General features: G+C 45.2%; 1 long non-coding RNA gene across 1 annotated transcript; it reads right to left on the reverse strand.

Moving 5' to 3' along the window:
* Positions 1-3,394: 3,394 nt before the first annotated feature.
* LOC135303900 (uncharacterized) lies at positions 3,395-14,003 on the reverse strand. The gene is made up of 2 exons (XR_010365310.1): positions 8,326-14,003; positions 3,395-7,704 (listed from the first exon to the last, which is right to left on the reverse strand). It is a non-coding gene; the product is annotated as an uncharacterized LOC135303900 (long non-coding RNA).
* Between the last annotated feature and the right edge of the window lie 2,757 nt (positions 14,004-16,760).

The following is a 16,760-nucleotide window of genomic DNA, read 5'->3' on the forward strand; positions in this document are numbered from 1 at the left end:
AGCTGGGGCACACCAAACAGCGAGGGAGCAATTATGTAGCCTAATGTCCTCTTTACCTCTAGAGTAACAGGCTCGGTGTGGGCAGTGCCTGTGAGAGCTTCTCCTGTATTGCCACGGAAGGACCAGTCCTGGGGAAGAAGTCCTGCCCCTGCTGTGGGTGCGTAATTCAGCTAATTGCGGTGGCGGTGTGTGACGTGCAGCCTCTGTCCCGCGAGGAAGTGGGCTGAGGGACCACCGACTGCCAGCATTCCTGCAGCTCGAGATCACAGGGATCATGCTCCTGCTGCCAGCGTGCCTTTCCTGCATTGCTGCAGGTCAAAGGATTCCAAACCGAGCTGGCCGCTGCGTGTTGCAATAAGGGCACATGAGATAGGGGTGATGGTAGAGGCTGCATTTGCTTCCTGACCACAGCCACCTCGCCTTAAAGCTGCGTATTCCTGTCCAACGGCAAAGCCTGGCACTGCCCGTTCCGAGGGCAAGGTGTTCTGCTCTCAGGATGTGTCAGCAGTGCTGGATCGCTGTGCTTTGTGTTTGCTGAAGGCAGGGTATTCCCAAGGTGTGCAGGTTTTGTGTTCAGTGGGTTGGTTATGCCTAAAAGCATCATCCCCTCTGGGTCAGAGGAAGGTGGGTCCAGCAGTGGCAGTCCTGTAGGAGAACACAATGACCTTAACAAAGGGGGTGCTCAGGACACCCCTGACAGCTCACACTGCCCCGGAATAATAGGGTGTTGAGCAGGAAGGGGACGTGAAACAGGACACTGTGATTCAGCTTTGACGCTGGGAGGTTCAAAATTTTAAAAAACCCTTCAAGAGAGTAGGAGAAGAAGCCTTGCTGCTTTCATCAGGCTGGTAGAAAGTTGGAAGAACAGACCATTCCTTGTTGGGATTAATGAGGTAGTGAGAAAGTGTCCAACTCCTTTATTGGTGGTTCCTTGCCTTTCCCATTTCGTTTTGATCTTGTTTTAAATGTGTTTCCTATGAGAATGTCTTTGTACCTATTTTCTTTTTGGCAAAGAACAGTACAGGAAGAGCAGGTTGTGATGTGAAGAGGCATCATATGCTCCCCACAGGTCAAGCTGCTCCAACTTGTCTGGCTGCCTGTATCTATCCGGTATCCAAGCCTGGCTTTGTGCAATGAAATTGCAAGATGATCGTTCCATCTTTCCATGACCACATCTCTGTGGATGGAAAGCTGGCTCTGCCTCCCCAGTGAAGCCCCCAAGGCAGCATTGCCAGAGAGAGGATGAAGATGTTGGCAGTTTGGTTGGAAGCAGTACGGTACAATTAAGATTAAGAAGGCAAACACTTGATTTTGGTAGGATATACCTATTGGATATGTGTGTGTGTGTATATGGTCCATGGTTAAAAAGATGGCATTCAAAATTCACGTTGCTGCATCTGCTGCTGAGTTTAACCCTCAGGAATTTGGGTTTAGTCTGTCTGCAAACTCAGGAAACTGCTGGCAAAGCTTCAAAAGTTTGTAGTGCTGTATCTAAAGCAAAGTTTGTGTCCTGTTGTGCTGAATCCCAAAAGGCAACTGAAGGCAGGCAACCTTTTGCCTTTTCTCCCAGGATCTTAAAGCATCCTGCAGAGGAAGGTGGTGCTCTTATCTAATTTTAAATATGAGAATGCTCTGGCATAAAGGAATCGGGTGCCTTGCCTAAGGTTGTGCAGCAAGGCAGTGGCAGTGTCATGAAGCAAATCAGGTTCCTTCACTCCAGCACCATTAGGCACTGAACTCCATCCTCTCCTCCTCTCCTTCGTTTAATTATTCTGTAAGAAAGGGAGGTGAGGAGGAATATATCAGTTCAACAGCTACAGATGGCGATAGAACCAAAGTGCAAGCTCAGCAGACAGTATTTCCCTCTGGTGAAGCAATGGGAGAAGGTGGCACACGGGCTCCTTCAAACGTCTCCTCCCTGGTGGAGGCAAATCTCCTCCAGCTGACTGTGCCTGCAAACCAGCAGCACCCAACAGCACCACTGGAATATCAAATGGGAGAGAAGGACAGCTGCTCCTCTCTCCACTCCCCCACAGAGCAGTGATGCATGAGGTCTTGTAGAGCTTCTGCAACAAGCACATCACATAACGAAAATTTAAAATGTAGTAACTGTGGTCTCTTGTAATGCAGAGGCTGTTTCTGTACTGCCTTATCACTGCACAGCTGACAGCACGCTCTTTTTCGGAAGCACAGTCTTCCTTGATGTCAGAACCCAGGACATCCCTCTGGGTGCCCTGGATGGCTCAAGATCCTGGCAAGGGCTCGGAGACCTTGGCAGGAAGCCAAAGACACTTGGGAATTCGATCTCAACCCATGGAGCAAATTATCAACTTTATATGAAGAATTAAATGTGGCAAAAGTTTAAGTAGCATAACAGTGGTTGTCACAGGGTGAAAGGCGGAAATTTTGAAAAATTTTACTATGGGGGTCTAGGGGACAAGATGGAGGAATTTGGGCGTTGTCCTGTCCTTATTTCTTCTTCCTAGCCTCCATCTTCTTGGTGATGGTAGCACTAGGATTGGTGTAAAGTAGAAAGTCACTGTCTAACATAGGTGATAGGTATTGGAATATAACTGTAAATAAAGCACACGTAGTTTTTAGTATAAAAGATAGCATCATCTCAGGGCAGTGCAGTGTGCCTCGGACTGACCTGCTGAACAGACCTCAGCAGGCCAGACAGAAAATTTTAGGCAAGAAATAATAAACAGCCTTGAGAACAACAGCCAAAGACTCCTGATCAGTTCTTCAACAGCTGGGTTGGGGAAAAGAGACTTTTAATACATCTCAGGGTCAGCTTGACCAGAGGAGATCCCAAGAATCCGGAACTCCCTTCATGGCCTGTATTTTTTGGTTTGTTTTATAAATTGCAAAAATTCAAAGTTGTTGATAATCTTAAGAGCTGCCTGAGCCCCAAAAGAAGGAAATTTTTGAGCTTAATATTTTAGGCTGTATTGAAAAGTTCAAGTCCAGGTATAGACTAGTTTATTTTTATGGACTACAGGAGAATTACAAGGCCAAGTGATGAGAAATCAGATCTATTTTGGCATTTCACATGAAGTTCTTTCTGTGATTTCCTTTTCATTGAGGTGTGCAAATAACTCACCAAGTATTTTGTGATAAGAACAGCATTCCTATTAGGGGGTTGGATGCTGAGGTATCCATTTCTGGAGTTTTGGGGTTTTTTTTGTTTTTGGTTTGGTTTGGTTTTTTTGTTGTTGGTGTTTTTAGTTTTTTTTTTAATTTGAGCTGAACTATCAGGACTATTGCAGCCCTGATATTTTTAATAAGCAAAATTGTACAAGACCTTATCTTTAATTCTTTGAAACTAAACCGAATAAATACGAATTATTTTCTGCTTAATATAGCAGGAATGAGGAGGTCTTAGAACCCTCTATTTGAGACACAGAATTAATTTATTTTAAATGCATTTAAATGGAGCAAGTGTATGGATTCGCATTCAGGGTATTTTTCTTTTTTTCTACAGTGAAGTTGCTTTTACTTTTTAGATCACTCTCAGGACAATTTACTTATTTTTCCTGAGGTTACAGTTCAAAAGAATACAGCCTAGGTGGATGAGCAGAGGCAGGCTGGAACTGGTAATCTTTTGAGCCATCACTGTCTGGAGAAGCTGCTCTTTGTTGTGATGCTGAGCAGCAACGCTGCGTTCCCAGCTCCTCTTCCTCTGTTCCTGTTCATCTCATTTTGTGAGGTTTAGCTCTCAGTCCCTTTTATTTGTTGCTTTCTAACCTTTTGACCCAACAAACATGGATGAAGCCCTGGGACAGAATCTGGGAGTGTTACAAGCTTCTGCAATGGCTGTTGACCTTTACAGATTGATGAACAGGGAAGGGGCTGCTTGAACTTGCAGGTCACTCTCTCGTGGGTGCTTTTCTCTTTTGTACCCAGTTTTTCCTGATGCTATAAAGCTGAATAACCAAATCATGCTGTGAATAACCAAATCATCCCTAGTTAGCATGCACAGAACGAAACACTTGAAAAACTACCCCTGTGTTAGCAGCAGTATGCAGACTCCAGTCAAAACAGTTTGTAGTCTTAGATTTTGACTTGGAAGAAAGTTGTTCAGTTTGTATCTGAGCAGCTTCAGACAGGAGAGTGCTTTTCACTTTCAGGTGTTCTGCTGAAGACAATGAAGGAACTGGCACTTACTTCTGTTAAAGATGACTTGTAAGAAGTGTAATGAACTGCTGAAGAGCTTCTGTAAGCAATAAGCTCTGTGGCCTCTTGACCCGTTTCCTTCAGTTCCTGGCAGCTGATGGGCGCTGTCCTGCTTCTGAACGCCACCTGTGCAACCAGCACAGGTGACATATCTGGAAATCTGGAGTCATTCCTTGCCTCACATGGCTGGTGGTACCTCCATCCTTGTGAGATCCATTTGGGAAGACTGTGGTGTGGCCCATTTGCATAATGGCAGCCCATACTGGGTTATATTGCTTTGACTGCTTCGTCCAATGTCTTCTTTTTTCATGTGCACACACCCAGAGTACAAACAGGTATGTCAGAAGGAAACTATCTCCAGTGAAATCAGTGGGGGCTGCATAGGTAAATCCCTCTGCAGTGCTTTCAAAGGGCAGGTACGTCTATAGACTGCCATTAGAGAAAATTGTCAAGACATATATTTATATTAAAGTGCAGCCTGGCAGTCTTGATGGGCTAGATGTGATGTAAATGCATGGGAGGAGACTATCCCTGCCTTGAAGGCTCAGCCAGTGTCATGCAGCAGGGTGGGGGCACAGCAGAGCTCAGTGCTAAGAATCCAGATTTCCAGCTTCTTATCTTTGAACAGAATCTTTAGCAATCTGGGGTTGTTTCTTTGTTAGATGTACTCTTGGGACAGAAAAGAATCCTTCTCCCTTCACACCTTCTGTTTCAGATTTTGTTTTGATATAAATGAAGAGGGCAGAAATAGTTGAACGGAGCAGAAAACTTTTTCCTTCTCATGTGCATAATAGGTACACAAAGCTTTGATTCTAAGTCAGCAGAGTTAGACCAGTAAGCTTTAGGGGAAAATACAAGAAAGATCAGACTCAAATGACGGCTATAACTTTCCTTTTCCAAAAAGTATTAGGTACATTTGAAAATATTTTACTATTACTCTAATAGATTGGTCTTGGTTTGGATACTGCAGCCTTGGCTGCAGATGTCATGAAATGGTGGGAGGCAGCAAGGAGGATGTGCAACAAGTTCAAAATCCTGGACTGCAGGAGAGTAAAATTTGGCCTCTTCAGATTTCTTCTTTGTAAAGTCCCATGGGATAAAGCCCTGAAGGCAAGATGGGCCCAAAAAGGGTGGTTAATATTTAAGGATTGCCTCCTCAAAGCTCAGGTGAAATATATCCCAACAAATTAACAGTCAGGCAGAAATACCAGGACACCTGCTTGGATGAACAAGGAGCTCCTGGACAAACTCAAGTGCCAAAAGGGCACTACAGAGGGCAGAAACAAGGATGAGTTGTCTGTGAGGAATGCAGAGAGACTGTCCAAGCATCCAGAGATCAGGTTAGGAAAGCCAAAGCCCTGATAGAATTGAAGATGACCAGGAACATCAAGGATGACAAGAGAACTTCTACAGGTACATTGGTGATAAAAGGACGACTGGGGATATGTGGGTGGTCTCCATAAGTAAAAGGGCACCTGGTTACCTGGGACATGGGGAAGGCTGAGATATCCAGTGGCACTTCTGCCTTGATTTTCAGCAGCAAGGGCTCCAGCCACACCCCCTGAGTTGCAGGGGGCAAACGGACTGGGGTAATGCAGAACCTCCCACTGCAGGAGAGCAGGTCCCAAGACCATCTAAGGAGGTTGGAGGTGGACAAGTCACAGGACCTGATGAGATGCAGACACAGGTCCCAAGGGAACTGGCAGATGAAGTTGTTAATCCGCTATCTGTCAGATTTGAGAAGTCATGGCTAGTGCAGTGAAGCTGCCACTGACAGAAAACAGGGAAGTGTAACCCACATACTTTGCCACTGAGGGCAAATCATGCCAGAAGAGCGACAGACATCATTCACCTGGGCTTGTGCAAAGCATCTGACTTTGTCCCACACAACACCCTTGTGGCCTTCCCCAGGGTCAGGACAGCTGTCATTTCACATCTTCCCTGGCAGCATGGGCAGGGGGACCCAGTGCACTCTCTGCAGGTTTGCCCACAGCACCAAGATGTGTGGTGGAGTCAACGTGCTGCAGGGAAGGGATTTCATCCAAAGGGACCTTGGCAGCTTGAGGGGTGGGCTCAGGCAAACCTCATGAAGTTCAGCAAGGCAAAGTACCAGGTCCTGCAGGGCAATCCCAGGATAAAATAAAGGCTGGGAGGAGAGCAGCCCTGACGTGGGGATGCTGGTGGATGAGAAGCTCACCATGAGCCAGCCATGTGCACTTGCAGCCCAGAAAGCCAAACAATCTGGGTTGCAGCCTGGCCAGCAGGTGAAGGGAGGGGTTCCTGCCCCTCTGCTCTGCTGAGATCCTGGCTGGAACACTGCACCCAGCTCTGGGCTCTCCAACATAAGGACATGGACCTGTTGGAGCAAGTCCAGAGGAGGGTGATGAAGATGCTTAGAGGGCTGGAGCACCTCTGCTGTGGGAACAGGCTGGGAGAGCCGAGGCTCCAGCCTGGAGAAGAGAAGACTCCAGGGAGGCCTTATAGCACCTTCTAGAACTACAAGAGAGCTGGAGAGGGACTTTTTGCAAGGTCATGCAGGGCATGGGGTAATGGCTTTAAACAGAAAGAGAGTAGATTTAGATGAACAGAAGAGGTTCTGCACCACGACAATGGTGCAGCACTGGCACAGGTTGCCCAGAGAAGCTGTGGCTGCATCATTCCTGGAAGCGTTCCAGGCCAGGTTGGGTGAAGTTTTGAACAACTTGTTCTAGAGGAAGGTGTCCTACTCATGGCAGAAGTATTGGAATTAGATGGTCTATAAGGTCCTTTCCCACCCAAAACAGTCTACAGTTCTGAAATACTCAGTGTAAATATGGTAATTTTAATTATTTAGCACTTGTAACTTCTTTGCTTTTACATTAAATGGCTCTCTAATCCCTTGAGAACACGTTCAAGTGTCTCACTTCTCGAGTGCTTCTTTCTTTAGTTTTGACCATGAAGCTCAAAAGAGATGAACTAGGTCATTCATTACCTTCTCAAGATTTATCATTAACACTTTTAACTACTCCAAATACTCTTGTGGATTCTCCCCAAGCCAATTTGTGAATATTCTTTGGAATCCAACTTGTCTTTTGAATAAGGAAACTCTGTGTTCCCAGCAGCACAGAGGATACAGAGTTTCACATAGAAATACTCAGATGAACACTTTTTCAGGTCACTTTTACATTTGTGGAAGGGACTGGAGCTTTCTGGCCTTAATGGGGGTGATGGTTAGTGAAGAGTTCTCCTGCTGGTTTTTCCGTAGGGGCTGGGGAGAGGAGCTGCTCTCTGACTGCTGGGATCAATGACAAAGCTCTTCACTTTGGGCTTCAGGCTCTGCTGGGAGCTGGCCCTGGAGTGCTGAGGCTTGGAACCACCAGTTAGGCATGACCAAACATCTGTTCCCATGCTGGCAGTGTGAGTAATGTGGTTCCTCAGCATCCCTGCCACGGAGGAAGAGATCAGCCTTGGCATCAGGTCTTGGCAGACGTGTCCAGCTCGCGTGTGCTCACAGGCAGGCTCTGTGCACTGCATCCTGTGAGGCAATTCCTGCAGGTACAAAGAGAGGGTTTGGGTTTAATTATATATTATTTGAGCTGGAGAACAGTCAGTGACGTGTGTTCCTGTCTGTGGCTATGAAATGGGAATGCCCATCCTACCACCCCACAAACACGTTCACCTGGAAATGTGTAAGAATCAGAAGCTCTGTGTGCAAGTGGGGCCCTATTTCTATATCAGGTGGGGACCTCTCTTGTGTTGTGGTTAGTGACATCCTTTTCTCCAGAGAAATATTTCACTATAATATATTTTTAGAAATATTTTCTAAAAGCTCAGAACCTCCCTGAAGTGAGTTATGGTACAAGCAAGACGCATTATTGCAGTAGGATGTTTTGGCAGATTGGAATGAGGGCAAATGAATTCTCAGTGCTTGAATGAACAGAACTTCAGTATTGCCAGTATTACCATGAAATTGTTTGAACTCTGTCCTATAAATGTACTGAGCAGGCAATCTGTTTTACCTGTTCTGTTTTTTGATCAGTAGTTGATTTTAGCTTTTACAGAACAGAGCTGAATTCAGGTAAGGTTTAAATACACAGCTATGAATCCACAGGTAAGAGGTGGAATTTACTCTTCAGTTATAATGAAATCCTTACTGATAATAATACTGACTATGTTATTATCTTCTCCAGCCTCATTCTCTCCAGTTGTGATCTTCTAATTCTTTGCAGAAAATATTCCCAAAGCCTTTCTTCTGAACTTTTGTATTATTTCTTCAAGATTTTTGTATCTTTGACCCATTTCTAAACACTTTTCTTTTGTATTCTTGGTAGATCATCATACTGCCCTTCAATCAAGCCTTTATGAGGAGTTTGAATGAGTAAAAAAAATTTTATAGGTTAATAAATACATATGCTTTTAAAATTATTTCAACGAAACATAATGCAAAAGGATTTTAAAACAGTATGAACTGGATATAGACAGTGTATATTCACTGGCCCCATTCTGACACTGACAGTGGCAACAGAATTAGGTCCAGGGGCCAGAAGTCTCTTTAGAAAGCAAGATTTCTATGATGCCTTTCTTTCCCTTGAGCAAATACGTCCTGAATGGCAGAAAATAAAATGAGGGGCAGCTCAAGCTGGTGAAAAAACATGAGTGGTAATATGTAATGTGAGAAAGGAACCTAAGTCAAAGTCATATGGGAAAAGCCCTGGAGTTGGGTGCATGCAGCAGGGAAAATGAGATGTGCTGTTCTTTGGAGCCTGGCTTTCCTGAGAGCCCTAAGAGGATGGTGAGATCTCAGGAAATTATGGGTTTCCCTCAGGATGGCCCAGCACAGGTCTGAACAGGAACATTGTAGGAGACACCTGAATTGATAGAACCTGTTGCATTGCTATTTATACTAAAAAATATTTTGCTTTATCCTTTTCCTTCAGCTTAGTAGGACAGTGTGAACCCTAGCTAAGGTGTATGTATGAAACTACAATGGAAGTGAAGGAGAAATTATATCAAATGCAATGTGAGGAAAATAAGAAAAGAGAAATTCAGGGGATGTCAAGAAAATCAGTCTGCTCTGACACTTTCTAGAGCATTGTTTTAAAGAAAGTGACAGCAACATTGACAGGAAAAAGAATTGACACAGCCCTGTAGAATACAGTGAATGATCTTGGCAGAAATGGGGACCAGATCGAGAGGCTGAGTGTCTGCAATGGCAAATCCTCACAAAACCATGTGGGTATTACATGCAACAAGTGAAGAAGAGGCTGATTATCACTGTGCCTGCTTTTCTGTGTAATGCTGGGCTTTTTGCACAAGGGTCTTTTCATCTGAGCCTATGAATTGACTGGTATTAGAAACAAGGTTGTGTCTACCTCATTCACTTGTCACTGGGGAAAGAATGATGCTCCATCCATCAGCAACTCCTTGAGCTGCAGTGGTCCCTGCATTGTCATTCCTGTTATTGTGACGAGCCTCCAGCCTCAGCCTTTGCTTTACAAACAATTCCCAGGGAGTCCCTGGGGCTGCTGAGGTGGGTGTGGGTTCTGCTGGCAGCTGATTGCTCTGGATGCCTTGCATGCATTTCTCCTCAGTGCTTATAAAGTCAGTTGTCAAAAGCTGACTCTTCAGTGGGAAAAATAGCACCAGAAGGCCAAATTCATAGTGTTTCCTAGCCATTAATGACTGAAGAGCAGTAACTTTTTAATGATTTAATATGTGCCATCTGCAAAGGCTGCTGTTGTAATGGCCCATATATATATTTTACATCCAGTGTGGACTTGAGACTTATGTGTCACTAATGAGCACATGAAATACTAAATAAAGTTAATTTGGGTGTGTTTTATATGCAGAAAACAAATGAGTCTGCTACTTCTACTGGGAATATTCATCATAAATCAGTTTTTTAGTAGCTTAAAGTCAATTAACTTCTTCAAGCTCTGATGGCTTACATCAGCCTCAGCTTTGGTTCAGGCATCTTTTTGAAGCTGTACTGTCTACAGTTTTTGTTGTAATTCATGGCAATTCTTGAATCCCATATACTTTGTTTTAGCAAGAAAAATTAATTTTAACATGAGAAAATGCAATTTTCACTCCAAAACTTGGTCAGCTTGTTGTTTTTAAGTAAGGGGCACTGTCTAAACTGAGACTAAAAAATTCTGGACCTCAAAACGTAAATCCCTCATTGTTATGACAAGTCTTCTATTCTTTTCAGCCTTTCATTCCTGCATTTCATTTCTATCCTCCTTGTGCCAACATCAGTCATTGGGTTTGGCAGTGTTTCTTAACCTTTGAGAAGGAAAATTAAATTATTTTTCTCCATCTTAGAGTTTTAGCGCTCTTGACAGCTCGAGGCCTGTTTTTCCTAAGGAACTTGTCAGTGTTCAATGTTCTGCTCAGAGGCACAACCTCAGCCTTGTCAAGTTGTTTATGGCTTCAGAGCTCTGTGCTTTGGGTGTCCAGTCTCAGAACATGCTGTTCAGCCACTGCTGTGCATGATTCAGCTCCACCAAAACTCTCCTCCTGGAGACTGGGGAAGGTGCTATACAAAATCAACAAAGAAAACCAATCAATTAAAAAAAAAATTAAAAAAAAGGGAAACTAAAGCCTTCACTGTGGGGTTTGGGTTTTTTGAAAGGAAAAGGAGGATAAAAGGAGAGAAGCCACACATATTTGGCAGAAACTCTGACATTAGGAGCATAGAAGAAGTGTCAGGAGTGAAAAATAAACCTTACTGAAAATCCTGGGAGAATTACCCTCTGAATAAGTGAAGACTTGATCCTGGGTTGCTGCCACAGGCTTCAAAGAAAGCTGGAGGTGCTCAGAGCTGTAGGGCACAATCCTGCAATCTTCATAGCCCAGGACAGTTCCAGTCTCATCCTTCCCTTGTTAGAATACCTGCTTACTCATCCTGCAGCCCCAGTCAGTGATATGGAGCCTTTTGGCTGGAAGCTGCAAGGAAGCTGAAATCCTAGATCAGCATATTTGACAGGGAGGGCCTTAAAGTACATCAGACTAAATCCTGGGAAGTGGAGCAGCTGGTTGGTGTGGTAGAAATATCTGCATCTCTGCAAAGCTCCCACCATCTTTAATTAGAGTGGATTTGGATGAAAACTCTTAATCCGAGGATTGAAATGAAACCTGAGTGCAGGATTTGCTTGATTCTTAAACTTTCTGTTAGATTTCGTTTTCTTTATTCACTAATAGGGCTAATTATTGTTTCCAAATGGGGCGTTGGAGGTCGTCAGGTAAGCAGAGCTCTGGGGAGGTCATGGCCAGGGCTGGGGTCCTGTCAGGCTGTGTAGGCAGAAAATTGACTTGAATTCTCTCTAGCATTATTTGGCTCCCACCTTCCTTCTCCTTTTCAATCAGTACAGTAGAAAGTTTGTTTGAAGGGAGATAATTTTACAAAGTACTGAGTTCAGTGTTCCAGAGCCTCTGGCATTCAGCAGGAGACCTGCATGCTTTTAATCTGTCTCCTGTGTTCCTATATTAAAGGAAATGTTTTCAAAGTGATTTGAGCAAGTTACCTGTGTGAAACCTGCTAACAAATAATAGGATATATGCGTGTAACAGTTACATCACTTTCAAAGTTTGCCCTTAGGAGCAGAAAAGAAGTATTTCTCATGGCTAGAAACACTTCTCTTTTCTTAAAAAAAAAAAAAAAAAAAAAAAAAAAAAAAAAAAAAAAAAGAGAGAGAGAGAAGAAAAGAAAAGAAAGGCTCTTGTATGTGATTTTTCATTGCTGTCTCTCTTCTGGCTTTAATCATGCAAGCCTCCCACCAAGGTCAAGGGGAGTTCTGGCTGATTTACGGGCTACAGGAACTGGGAACTGATGCAGATTTAGTGACTGTTTCCATAGGACCAAAGGAAACAGTGGAGGCAAGAAGCAAATCCCAAACCCAGGAACCTCCCCAGTCATTTCCTTTTCACCAATGTGAAAAGGAAATGACTGAGGGGATCTTGAGACAGAAGATCCCCACTGATTTGAAGGGTGAGTTCTTTGGGAGATCCTGCCCATGATTGCAGCATTATCCTCTCAAAGAGCAGATCCTGCAATCCTGTGTTTGGGCTGGTGGATACTCCCATTTCCCAGTGGCTTGGAGATTGCTGAAGAGATTCAGAGAGTTGCAGCTCCGAGCTTAGACTCTGCTGATCACTTAGCAGGATCTCATTTATTCTGTACAGTGCAAACCTGCAGAGCTGTGGCCAGTCTTAGAGCACTGTGATTCTGAGTGCCCTTTAATTTCCTTAAGCTGGTGGAATCCTCTCTAGGGATTCAGCAGCATGGAACAACGGTGGGGCACAGAGCTGTTTGCTGTGCAGCCTCCCTTGTGTTCCCAGGAGCTGCCTCTGCTGCCCCTGCCTGCCTGTGCTCGGCACTGGGCTCTGCTCTGGGCTTGTCTCACGCTCCAGCAGGAAGGCTGAGGTCAGTTCTGGCTCTGTGAAAAGCAACGTGCCAGAGCCCAGGAGAGTTTTGTGCGTGAAAGAAATGGCCATCCAGGGAATGAGCAGTCTGTCCAGCACAGTGTGACCCTGTCTCTGAGATTTTGTAAGAGATAATCCTAAGATTATTTGATGTTTTGTAAGAGATAATCATAAGAGAAAAGTGAGGAGTCCACAGAGAAAATGAAAAAAAGGGAGAGAAAGAGATATTGCTGCTTGGGAATTTGGACTATGATCTCCTGAGTGAGAGATGCACTGTTGGTTAACTATTTTTGCATGAGTTATTTCATCTTTCCAGTTAGTTTTGCTCAAGTGTATTTGTAGTGACAAAATGTGGCAATGTAACTCATCAGTCCTTCCTCCTGGACAGCTGATTTCCTTATTCCAATTCTCCATAAGTACCCCTGCTACCACTGTTTCATGTCAAAGTAATTTTTCAGCAAGTCTCTTCCATCATTAGAGCTCCTTCTAATTTGAACAGCTGCTTGCACTGTGGGCTAAGATTTAGGCCCACAGAAATAGGATCTCCTTCCAAACAGGTATTGGGGGAGGATCTCCCCCATCTTCCCTTCCACTCTGTTTGACCTTGTACCTTCATCCCACCTTGCTATGCTCTGTAGTGTTTAGCTCTTTCTTCAACCTACCATTGCAGCTGCTGTTGTTTTAAAGATTGTTTTTAAAGTTTTTTTCACATTGGCTTAGTGTGAGTTAAAAACAGGCACAATCTATTCCATTTCAGGTGTCATAACAAGTGGAGGGAATGGTGTCACTCCATGGCTCCCAGAGGGCAGTGACCTCTCACCAAGCCTACTCCAAAGCCCAGTGTGGTCACTGCAAGTCTGGTGATGCTTGGATCCACAGTCCTGCTGTCACTGTGGAATTAATACATCAGTTGTGAGGTTTGTGTTTCACAGTGTATGAAATGCTTGTAATTGTATGTTACAAACCACACGGGGATGACTGCAGTGTACCTCACTCCCACTAATTTTCCAGTTGTGTCCCAGCCAGGCGTAGGGCACCACACCAGTGTGGGTGGCGCTGGCATGTCTCCCTCCCAGGAGCAGCTCTGGCTGCTGCTGCTCTCCAGCCCCTTCTGACACCACCAGCCAACAGCTTCCCCTGACCCTCTGCTCAGAGGCATTGTTGCCAATTTGGTGAAATACATTCCATACAGGTTGTGTGGGGGCTGCCTTCCCAGGCCCCACAAAGCTTTAACTCGGCCAGCGTCCTTTGGATCCTGCTGGATCACTGCGCCGCCGATTTCAGATTCCTGAGGGAGTTTGTGTCCTGCCTGCAGCTCCTGTAGAGTCACCAACTCTGTGCACACGTAATTCCTCACGGTCACTGCTGTCCTCAGAGGTCTGTAGGGTTAGATTTGCTTTTGGGCGGAAATTCTTTGCTCAGAGGGTGGCACAGGGCATCAGTGGGAGGGCGGCTGTGCCTGCCCCTGGCAGCGTCCAAGGCCGGGCTGGCCGGGCTGTGGGCAGCCTGGATAGCAGGGGCTGTCCCTGTCCTTGGCAGAGGGGCACGGGTGATGTCCCTTCCAGCCCGGCTGTGCCATGGCCCTGGTGCTGCGGGGCCAGCCCCGCTGCAGGCCTCCAGCGCCCGCCTGTCGCGACCCCGCCGCCGCCGGGCCCTGCGGTCTGTGTCGGCCCCTGCCGGGCACCGCGGGCGCCGCTGCCTTCTGCTTTTGCCTCTCCGCTTGCAGGCGAGGGTAAAAGCCGGGTTCACGGCGGCTTTTCCTGCACACCCGAGCCCCCTGCCCGGCCGGCGCTGCTCTGCTTCAGTCTGAGCCTTCACAGCGCTCGCGGCCTGGACAAAAACAACAGGAGAAGTCCTGTCCTGATGCCACAGGAGCAGTTTCTCCTAGCAGAGTCCCCAGAGTTCAGAATGCCGGTTCTTTGATGTCTTTTTCAAGGCTAGAAAGGCAGAGGATCAGCCGATAGCCAAGGGAAGAGGTGACTTGGCAGGAACAGCTCCTGCTTGTGCTCCAAACTCAGCCTCATCGCAGGACTCCGAAAGGGTTCGTGTTGGCTTGGGAGGCTCTCTGTCGTGGTAGAGTTTTCCCCAGTAACCCAGCCTGGAGAAAGCTATAGAAGCTGAAAGCTGTGTTTTGTCTTCAGTGTATCTTCACGTTACTGAAAATAAACCTTGAGGGTGAGCCACATCATCCTCTGACATCAGGTAGCAGCTGTGAGGTAAATACAAGGGTTAAATACAAGAGCACAGACTGCACATTTTGATCCAGACTCTTGTCTCTCCACCAAAGAAGTTTATTCTGAGACCTTGCAAGGATGGGTAACGGGCTGCAGGTGACAAGGGAAGGTGAAGACAGTCATTAGGGCACCGGAGCCCAGCTCTGCCAGATCCCAGAACCTGGATCCAGCCACATGCAGCAAATCAGCTGCGGGCTCCCACAGCTCCATCAGGCACACACTGGCAGCAGGGAGATTTGCATAAATTTCACTGGTAACAAAGTGAAATGAAATAGAATGTATAAACAGGAAAAGAAATTAAGGGTGGCAAATATGATTGCAAGAAAGAATTTATTCACAGAAATAGAGAAGTGAAGTAAATCCATTTCTCATTTAGTTTTCCTTGTGTTTTGCTCTGAGGATGGTCAGCTCAGTTGTAGATTGCTTTGACAGTAAGCTGATTCTTACTTTACAATGTGTCACCTGTAAATCAAAGCAGGCTTTTGAAATTTGTGAATTGCATGTTTAAAGTTAAGGATTTGGTCAAATGTTTTGACAGGAAGCCAGTTTTTATGGTTTTCTGTTCAGCATCTGTGAGTGTTTTCTATGTGTTGAAGTGAACTCTGTGCTTCTTGGAGCTCGTGATGGTCAAAGGAAGTGATTTTACTCTCCTAATCACACCTCTTACTCATTCTTCTTAGCCTCTCTGACCTCTACCATAAGGACAATAATTTTTATGTAGCTCCCAGCTTTGTGTCCCTAGGGAGTCCTGTATAATAAGAGTCAAAAGAATTCAGAGTATTTCTCCCTCATACAGTATCTCTGTGTAAAAGCTGGGTATAGCAAAGTGATGACAGTTTCTTCAAACTGTTAAATGGAGAAGCATCAGAAAAATCTTTATTTTGTTACAGAACATGTGAGGTTTCCTACCATTTCCTATTCCGTCTTCAAATCAAACACAACTTTCTAAGAAATTCTATTTAGGATCTTAACTAGGAAAAGGACAAGAATTGATGCCTGCAAAGAAGTATCAAGTGACTTTCTGTCTGCAGTTAAAGATTTATACTCTGGTACCTCTCCCAGATAGTGGGATTTTTCTCTCACAGTCATTATCTATGGTGTAGATAATTTCCTTTGTGCACACAGACTTTCATCTGCTTCCAAATCCATCTTATTTTGTGGCAGTGAGTAACACTTGACAGTGGACTCATTGTCACACGGAATTAACCTCTCCTGTTCCATGTGTTGTTGTGGAGAAGCACAGAACTGAGCAACTTTTGTGGTAACTATTTAGATGTAGTACTCCACGTGGCCAGGGAGTGCCCCTTCCTTTAGCTGTCCCTTTCCCTTCTTTGTACCTCTATTAATTTTATTTAGATTTTCTAACTGAGACAGGCGCTAGCAGTCCCTGCTGGGCTGCATTAGACTCTCACCTCCTCTAACACTTCCCTGCTGATCATTATCCTTTGTTTAAAGAGCTTCTGCCAGTTTTCCATCCTCTGACTGCTTGTGTCTGAGGCAGATTGAACCGAGTACAAGGGGAACTGCTGCAGGAAATGCCTCAGTAAAACCCCAGCTCACGAGCCTCTCGTTTTCTCTGCACCCACTGATTTTGCAGCCCAGTAGAACTGAAGTTTGTGCAACCAGAATTCTCCACAAGTGCACACCGTTCATTGCTCAGAGCAGTCTCTGCTGGAGGATTTGTGAATTTTGGCTCTGGGCATTGCTGATGTTTCGCAGCTGTCTGAAGTAACTCTGGGGGCTGCTGGTGCTGCCCTAACCTTGTCCCTCTGTGGCTCATACTGCAGTGCAGGGAATTTCTGCAGTGAGGTTCCAGTGAGACTTACAGTGATGCACTTCAAGGCTAATGGAGTTTTTAGGAACTGACATTAGTGTGAGGTCAGAATTCAATCCTCTGGTGCACAAGTGTTTATTTCCTGTGAATTTTACAGTGTCTTGGACCTGAAA

The sequence above is a fragment of the Passer domesticus genome, chromosome 6 (assembly GCF_036417665.1).
Source record: "Passer domesticus isolate bPasDom1 chromosome 6, bPasDom1.hap1, whole genome shotgun sequence".
In the NCBI taxonomy this organism is placed as follows: Eukaryota; Metazoa; Chordata; class Aves; order Passeriformes; family Passeridae; genus Passer; species Passer domesticus.